We start from the raw sequence: 7,866 nt of genomic DNA, 5'->3' as shown, positions 1-7,866 counted from the left end.
AGGCGATGAGGCGCGCCGTAGTAGAGGGCTCCGGATTAATTGTGACCACGTGGTTATGGGCGTCGGCAGGATTTTACCTTGAGGGGGCAAATCTATTGTTGCGCGAAGGAAGAAGGAGAGGGCATGGGGTAAAGTGTTAGAATGGTTTGGGTGAGGGGGGGAGCAAGTGCCTTTTTTGCACCCCCTCCCCCCTCCCGCCGACGCCCATACGCCTGGGGATTTTTAACGAGTGCCGAAATCTTGAACACACGGGCGCTTTCGCTTTTGCCTCCAGCAGAAAAGCGGCCGCGAATCGAACCCGCGTCCTTGAACTCAGCAGAACATTTTTCCTGCGGTTGCCAAAAACATTGGAGGCTAATGCACCGAAGCTACATCTGGGCAAGAGGACTAACAAAATCATTTCAGGATACGTTATACTTTATTTACAGCAAGAAAAAAAAAGGACGGTTTGCCGCATGTTTTTCTGCATTGCGCAATTCTGTACACGGAGCACATTGCAAAGTAGTGACTTGCACACAAGTTTATACATGAGACTTCATTTACAGAAACAACCCAAAAACAGAGGGACATAGTATGCACCATGTTTTTTATGCGTTGCAAAATTTTACACACGGCGCACTTTCCGGTACAGTGGCTTACATGCAAGCTTTTTCCGGTAAGCTGCCCTGTCTGTCACAGCCGCGCCGACATTGGACAAGAGTGGCTTAATAAACTTGTCGAAGACCACTGACAGTGTGCTCGCACCATGCTCATCTCTTGCTGGGCATACAAAAAGGGGGCACTGTTCAAGGTGAGGCAAAATCAGTCCGCCCAGTTGCTGACGCCCATTGCTCTTTTTTATGTGCGGCAGGGCAATGTCAACAGCCTTCTTAGTGGTCACAAGTGCCATGACAAATTCAGGCTTTGGGAAAGTTAGGCCACCCCTTGACCATTAGCAGAGAACATGATTCACCTGATTGATGGAGGGAAGGGCAGAAGGTACAGGTTCTCCGCTCCTCGACTGATCTTGCCTCAAACCCGGCTATGTAAGCAATGCTATACTCGGTGACAACTTAAGAACGGCACCGGAAGTTGCCGCTGTGCCTTATCACCGTAGCCGGATGTTTCTCCGCGCGGCGCAAGTAGGGCGTTACTGGGAATATTTTGAACATGGCGTGAGCCGTTCCCGTGATTTTTTGGGTTTAATATGCTTATCAACGACTCCAGTGACGACAAACAAACTGCGTGAGACAAGGCAGACGGTATCACGCATTCATAGCAAACCTCTTCCAAAACGCGCGTGCACTGATCGTCATGGGTCCGGTGCTTTGGCGGAGTGATACCCTACATGAGGTGGTGCCGTTCTTGAGTTGTAACCGAGTATAGCATTCACTATGGTTGACGGTGGCCGCTGCACCGAAAAAGAAAATACCCATTATGACAAGAAACACCGGAATAAAAAGCATTCAGTGAGAGCATAAAAATTGTGTTTGAGAGTAAAGTAAACAGAGCACTCTAAACAGAGCAAACTTTAAACAGCCCAAAAAGACAGATCTTGTGTGTAATGCAAATGCAGCACTAAGTGTGTTTCCACCCAGCCCTCATCAACTTAAATTTTGGTGCATTGCTAACAATCAGCCTTTATATATAGCCTTCAGATAAAGCAAATGAAGATTGTGGATTATTGTTTTATCTTACATTTAATAATACTCTTTATAGCCTTCAGATAAAGCAAATGAAGATTGTGGATTATTGCTTTATCTTACATTTAATAATACTCTAATGAGCCTCTACTCATCTACTTACGAGGCAGCACCTTCAGTGGCGTAAACAGCCGGTCGATTTCCATCACAAAATCTTGAGGTGCAGTGCAACTGAAAAAAGAAGTGCAAAATATGTATTAGAGAAAAGGCTGCTGGCTGCAAAAGAACAGCAGTCAGGCAAGCAAGCATTAGGTCTTCAACACACGTAAAATAGACGCAACCACTTGTGAGCAGCAGCCCTCTATGCTCTTAAAACTTTGTTTATATGAGCAGATGACATTGGGTGCTCACGTGTCCCAAACTTTACAATCTCCATCAGTAGGCAGGCTACAACAGTAGTAGCTACACACAACGCGCTCTATCTGAGATGTGTGAGGCCATGAAAAATTATAGGGGTCCTGTTATGAAGCAAAGGCAACCTGCCCAACCATGAGCACTTGCCTTAAAGCATGAAGTGCAGATCACGTGTACCTACCTCAAGACAGCTTGCCCGTTCTCGACGTTTGAAGACTGGGATGGGCAGAGGTTGCCAGTCCTCGAGATCCTCTCCAGGCTAAACGTCACGGCTCTTGCATCCAGGCAGTCATTGCCACCGGCCATTTGCCGTAGAGAACTGAAGAGGAGCTCCACAGGGTCGCTTGAGAGGTTCCTCGTCAAAATATAAAAGAAACCACTCTCGAGAAGGAACTTTACACACAAACCCGTAGATTTGCTCGTCAGCAAAATAGCTTCGTAGGTCTCTGCACTTAGAAACTTCTTCCCACTATTTTTACAGGCATTGTTGAGAGCCTCGAGGTAGTCTGGGAAGTCCTTTTCCAGCCACTGCAGGCGTTGGTCAGTCGCGCAAAAGAAGTGCATCTGGTCAGGCTGTCTCATGTGCACATGCGCAGTTCGGTTGGCCACATTGTGGATGGCGAACCACTTTTGCATCATCTTCATGAACAATATTGTCGCCTCTGCATTCCTGAACTTCTCTGCCTGAGGGTGGCGACTCGGGTATTCCTTCAAAAAAGAAAGTGCCGAGGTGACATAGTCTGAAAACAGCTGCACCGCTCTGCCGACGTGCATCTTCTCAAAGTTCGTTGGTTCTACGTGCTTCTGCGGGAGGAAGCGAACTGGCTTGACAACCTCGTTCTTTTGTAGGTCATACAGCTGCTTGACAAACTGTCCCGTTATTGGTTGGCTTCCGTCTGTCATCTCCCCCTCAAGCAGAAGGCTTCGCACATTTTTTATAATATGGCACTGGTCGAAGGATACAAATAAGCTTCTTTCTGGGTCACATGGATGAGTGACAACAGGCTTGAGTGAGCCGTTCCCCAGGTGACGCATCATCGTAACATTAATTTTGTGATTATCTGTGACAATCCGGATGACACATAGACCACACTTTTCGACTTCAAAGATTACCTCTTTTGTAAGCTGGTACAAAAGCTTGCCACTTAGACGGGTCGTGAAGAAGAAGCCACAAGGTATCTTGTATGCTGTGGACAATCCTGTAGCAACAAAACATAGCACCTTGTTGGCAAGCATGATGTTGCTGATGTTCTCTGTTGCTGCACTGTTTTCTTTTGCAGTTTGCTGCCCGAAAAAGCAATCCATTTTGCGATCGTAAATGTATTTGGAGCTTATGGCCATCTCATCTACAATAATTGAGCAAAGCCGGGCTTGCTCTTTCAGGTTCCCCACCTCTTGCTTTAAATGTTCCTTCATTAGAGGCGTGACCCCACTTTCACCGTTCGACTTTCCGACATACCGAAGAAGGGTGTTTTTCGAAGGCAGTTTAAGCAAGCCTCGGTTGCGTATGTAATGGTACGCCTTGGGGGACAAGTAGTATAATAGTTAGAGCCCCTTACTTTTTGCGGTGGAACATTTCAAATTCTGCGATTCTAGATAGGGGAATCTGCAAAATTCCGCGACAACATTGAAACAGCATAAGGTATATGTAACGGTTCATTTATTAGACACTGCAGACTCCTAACGTGCTAGATTTTATTTACAACTGAAGGAAGCTGTTGTGGCTGAGCATCTGGTGATGCTTTGTGCTTTCTTCACCAAGAGAATGGCGCTTGTGAGGCACGATGTCACCATAGCGACTGAATGACCGACAGGTATTTAAGGGCAATGGAAGAAAGTGTTGGAGTCAGGTGTTCCATCCCAGCCCAGAAAGCCAGGACATCAAAATATTCACCTGGCTTTTCTTGTTTAGAAAGAAATTGTGCCAAATCCCTGTCACTAGACTTGAGGTCTTGGGCAGACTTCAGGTACACTTGCCATTCAGCAGCTAGGGCTATAAATCCAGGAACGGCCCCAAGCTCTGATCTCTTCTTTGAGAGACACCCGACTTGCTGGGTATCCAAGCACCTCACACTCTTGAAGAACTTCCAAGTGTCACAGTTCTCCAAGTATACTAGCGTCTTGCTAGCCACTTTTCTCATTGCACCCTTCATTTGTTTGCAATGTGATCGGCCTTGTCGTGTGCAATGTTCTCTTTCTGTGGCTATGGCTAAGCCCCTTGATTCGGGTGGAGGCTGCGTCACCTAGCCACTTTTATCATTTGATAAGGTAGGAATACGCAGATGCAAATTTAAATTTGCAACAGTAAAAATGTTGCAGACAATAGAAACCATTTTGCTATTACTTTTCCGCCATATTTCACCGAATATATCGTTTTGGGGACGTAGCGCCACACTTTTAACGGTTGTTTTGAAATTCCGCGAAAACACTTTAATTCCGCGATTTTTTGCGGAATTGCGGAATCGCGGAAAGCTAGGGGCTCTAACAATAGTACACATTCCCGTACAAAGTCTGGGGACCACGCGGGTCGTTGCCTCGTTGCATTGGTGATCTGCTCCACTAAGCAATCTTCTAGGCAGAACTGGGCCGTGCCAACCTTCTCCAAGCATTTTCTGATTGCCAAGTGGACGGTGTTGTTCTCATAACCACTGAGCTTCTTTTTTTAGGCGGCTGTTTTCTCGCTGCAGTCTCCTTACAGTATCTGCTTTTCTAAACAACTGCACCCTTATTTTGTTGATTGCCCTTACATCTGACTGCTTGTGTGGAAGGAGGTCATCACAAGTTTGCGCTGAACATTCAACTGAGTTAGTAGGCCGCTGCAGTTCACCAACTGCCTCTTGTGCACTTGTTTTCGCACCTGTAGCCAACTGATCTGCCTTGGGGCTAAATATTGACACATGGCTTACAGAAGACTGTGGCAGATGGCCTCCATCATGGCCTGCACCTTGAAAACTTGCCTCTGTGTTTCCTTCATGGACTGATGGCAACGAGCAATCAGAATTTGACGAATGGCCTGTGGTGGTTCCACTGTCACAGGCTGAACCAGTCATTTTGGCATGGCAACTTGATAAACTTGATGCCTTTTCTTTGTCTGAAGGGAAGTCCTGTACCTTTCGCTCTAATTTACGCCTTTTTGGTGGCTTTTGTGGGTGCATGTAGGTTGGGTATCCCGAAAGTACGCTCGGAACAGCATCCCGTTTGAGGCGGCGAAGCTTTGTGGACCCCAAAGTGTAGTCTGAATCCGCAAAATGAAGGCTGCAGACGACACTGCTCGATGATTTGTCATTTGGGACAAAATCTTTTCTTGATATCGCCTTCAGCCACGCTTGTCGGCGGTCATCGTTCACAGGAAATTCATGAAAACTTATTCCAAGCTTTCTTTTCCTGTCCGACTTGCAGAAAGGCGCGCTGCAATACATTCTTCTGAAAAAAAATACAGAAGCAGAGCGCATAGCAGTGTGTAATGCACGCCAGAAAAACTTGTAATTTTCACTCACAGCAAATAATGAGGCAGCGATATTGCGGTAGCTACGTAAGACCACTAAGCACACCTGGAACATCTACATCATAGTAAACCAAGACTCAAGAAAAAATTGGCGCTTTGTACACGCGATCGCTTCGTTCACGCGGAAGACTAGCTTAGAGCTCTCGACTATTGCAATCACCTGCCTATAAACAAAACTCGAGCGCTTATCGGTACTACGCAGCTCTCTCTCTCTGTCTCACAGATACGCGCGGGCACGCGCACACACATTCACACATGCACGCGCACGTACGAACCTACACACACACTCATTAACACGCGCCGGCAACCCACCCACATATGCACGCACGCACGCGCACACCTACACACACACACATGAACACGTGCCGCGAACCCACCCACATACGCACGCGCACACACGCACGTGGGAACCTACACACACGCATTAACACGCGCCACGAACCCACCCACATACGCACACAAGCACGTGCGAACCTACACACATTAACACGCGGCGCGAGCACACTCAGAAATGCAGGCACACACACACACGCACGCACACACGTGCGCGCCGCGAACCCGCCCACATACGCATGCACACACCCGCACGCCACACACGCGCAGGAACCCGCACACACACACGTAACATGCATGCGTGCGCACGCGAATGCACACGCGCCATGAAACAACGCGCGCACTGTGGCCAAGTACTTTTCAAACAGCCTGCAAGGCATAAAAAGGTGAAGCGCCGTGATAGCTCACGAAAAGGCCGTAAAAGTGACAAAAGAATTCAGCACACTGGCATTCAATCTGCACGAAATGCGAAAGGAGTTTAATAATAATAATAATAATAATAATAATAATAATAATTTTATTTGCAAAGTCAGTGTGCCCACCCAGTGGCGTGCACGGCTAGGCAGAAAGGTAGAGACCCTTACGCAGGTGCGCCTGCTAGCCCGCCACTGAGTGGGTAGAGGGAGCGTAAAACGCGTTGAATAAATAGACAAGGATTGGAAAGAAAAACAAACAAACGAAAAGAAGACGACAACAGAGACAAAAAGTGACAGCAGAGAGATTGTAGGGACATACACGAAACGCAGGAAGAGAACACGCAAGGACACACAGAGAATAATATAGACTTATAGTACATGGCGGGGCGTGGAGGAGACTAGGGGGCACTTGTGAGAAGGAGGCGTGCGTACGAGCGACACAGCTCTAGGGATTCCTCTCTGCCGCGGGGCAGAGGCTTGCGCTGGCTTGCCGGCAGTGAGAGAAACCCTCGTACAGCAGCGGGAACGAGGGACGTGCTATGCCTGGCAGTTCGTGCACGCATCGGTTGGGGTTGGCCAGTGCGGTTGCTCACGCGCACCTGCGAAGACAGGAAAGTTCCAGACAGAGAGCCATCAAAGACGCGGCACAGGAGGCGAACACGGCCAATGTTCCGGCGGTAGGCCAATTGACGCCACTTAGCAACCACGAGCCTCTCCTCGTAGTGTAGACGGGCTGCAGGACCTGTGGAACGAGAGACTAATGTGTGAGATGCCCTCCTCTGTACACTCTCTATTCGCGCCACGAGGTGCTGCTGTGGTGGTGACCACACCGCGCTACAGTACTCAAGCAGGGGCAATGCAAGTGACGTGTACAGTAGCCGGAAAGCGTGCGGGTCACACTGCTTGGTCACACGGGTGACAAAGCCCACGGTCCGGCGCGACTTTGCGACGACGCTGGCCACATGGGCATGGAAGTCTAATGTCCGGACGTACTGCACTCCCAGGATGGTCACGCAGTCGGTCACCGTAACAGCCTTGCCATGCAGGGTGTACGACGGCTTTTGCACTGTGCGGGCGCTGCTAAATCGCATCGTGCAACTTTTGGCGGGGCTGAGCCGGAGGTAGTTGGTGCTGGCCCAGCAGGCGATTTCGTCGAGGTAAGCCTGAAGGCCGTGGCAGGTGGAGGGCGAAACGAGGGGCGCAAGAATAGATGTGTCGTCTGCGTATTGGGCGAGCAGGAAATTTTCGTTCCTGGGCATGTCATTTACGTAGATCAGAAACAACGTGGGGCCCAGGACCGATCCTTGTGGCACACCTGATGGCACTGGCATGTCGGCCGAGTGCGCACCGCGGTATAGGGACCGGGCAGCTGGACGGGTGGCGCCACCACTCGGCGCTCCCCTCGTTAGTGGAATGAGCCGGTGCAGTGGACTACACAGCCTCCCGGTGTTTTTGTTGCGTTTGCGTCGGTGCTTTGCATGTTTTGGTGGTGTTGTGAGCGGATATGTGCGGTGAAACGAAGTCTAGACATATGTTTTGGGTTCTTAGATGCAGTAACGGGTACGTAAACTTGTCG

The 7,866-nt window shown here is 49.0% G+C and overlaps 2 pseudogenes; both read right to left on the bottom strand.

Annotated features, from left to right (window-relative positions):
* Positions 1-417: 417 nt before the first annotated feature.
* On the bottom strand, positions 418-1,458 carry LOC144145613 (uncharacterized; annotated as a pseudogene).
* A 319-nt stretch (positions 1,459-1,777) lies between these two features.
* LOC144144855 (uncharacterized) lies at positions 1,778-5,520 on the bottom strand (annotated as a pseudogene).
* Between the last annotated feature and the right edge of the window lie 2,346 nt (positions 5,521-7,866).

The sequence above is a fragment of the Haemaphysalis longicornis genome, unplaced genomic scaffold (genome assembly GCF_048455015.1).
Source record: "Haemaphysalis longicornis isolate Haplotype H1 unplaced genomic scaffold, Haemaphysalis longicornis Haplotype H1 scaffold_7, whole genome shotgun sequence".
Taxonomy (NCBI): Eukaryota; Metazoa; Arthropoda; class Arachnida; order Ixodida; family Ixodidae; genus Haemaphysalis; species Haemaphysalis longicornis.
This window is presented reverse-complemented; position numbering and strand designations above follow the sequence as displayed.